We start from the raw sequence: 1,074 nt of genomic DNA, 5'->3' as shown, positions 1-1,074 counted from the left end.
ATATTAAAATCCATAGTACGCCCGTAGTCTCCCAACCTGAAATATCCGGGTATCGCCTCTGAATATGATTAACCCCATACAAAATTCTCTTTCATTCTCTCTTCCTCTTCGTTCTGTCTTTATACCTTCTCTTCGGCGTGAAATACTTTAAACTGGAGATGCGGGGTATCGATCCCCGTACCTCTCACATGCTAAGCGAGCGCTCTACCACTTGAGCTACATCCCCTGATAAAGTGCCGAGTACTTACAGAAAGTGTTTCGTGAGGAGGGATTAAGTGTTGGATGGCGTCATAGAAAACAGGACTTTCGAGGATGACCTGAACCATTTTGTTTAACATTTAAATCACATCATGTGCAAAAAATTACTTCCAAATGAATAATCCTCCATTTTCAAAACGTTCTCTCAGAAAAATAAGAAAACACCTTTCACGTCTAAATCCAAAACATCTTTCCGAATTAGGCTCGTTTTCTCCTTGCTGTGACTTCATGACTTCAAAATTATCATTCTCGCCTTTTCATTTTATCTTCTACGCCTTTTAAAGAATATCACTCGAAAATACAACAGTCAAACAGCTCTGAATATGGCCCTCATAACAAGTGTTTTGTAATAATAACTATAAAGCTTGTATAAAAGCGAGTCCCAGATACAGGACGCGAATATAAAATGGCTTTTTTCAATAATCTATTTTTATTTAATTATCTCTTTGCAGTCAACCTGAACTGAAGCAATGTAGCTCAAAGTATTAGGGGAACAAATATAATATGAATAATAATTAAAATCATTTAAATAATGCTGAGGAGGGTTTTTATAAAACCTATATTGGTATATCCATTACTTCCATAATTAACAGAATTAACTATAGCTATCTGTTTAAGAACCTTTATAAAAACGATTGAATAATAATCTGCGATTTCTACCAAGTGCGTGACTTATTCCAATTATCATATTGTTATTACTATTAACATGAAGCCCAGGGTTCGTGTAGTTTTCCTTAACTGGTGTAAGCCAGTCCATTCTTTTTTCTATCGGTTTCGTGTGTAAGTTCATATAAGCTTATTTACAGCTCGCAGTTA

General features: G+C 35.4%; 1 non-coding gene across 1 annotated transcript; it reads right to left on the bottom strand.

Moving 5' to 3' along the window:
* Positions 1-153: 153 nt before the first annotated feature.
* Positions 154-226, bottom strand: Trnaa-agc. Its single transcript has one exon. It is a non-coding gene; the product is annotated as a tRNA-Ala (tRNA).
* Positions 227-1,074: the final 848 nt, after the last annotated feature.

This window comes from Penaeus monodon, chromosome 33 (genome assembly GCF_015228065.2).
Source record: "Penaeus monodon isolate SGIC_2016 chromosome 33, NSTDA_Pmon_1, whole genome shotgun sequence".
NCBI classification, from domain to species: Eukaryota; Metazoa; Arthropoda; class Malacostraca; order Decapoda; family Penaeidae; genus Penaeus; species Penaeus monodon.
The sequence above is the reverse complement of the archived record's forward strand: the minus strand, read 5'-3'. Positions and strand labels throughout refer to the sequence as shown.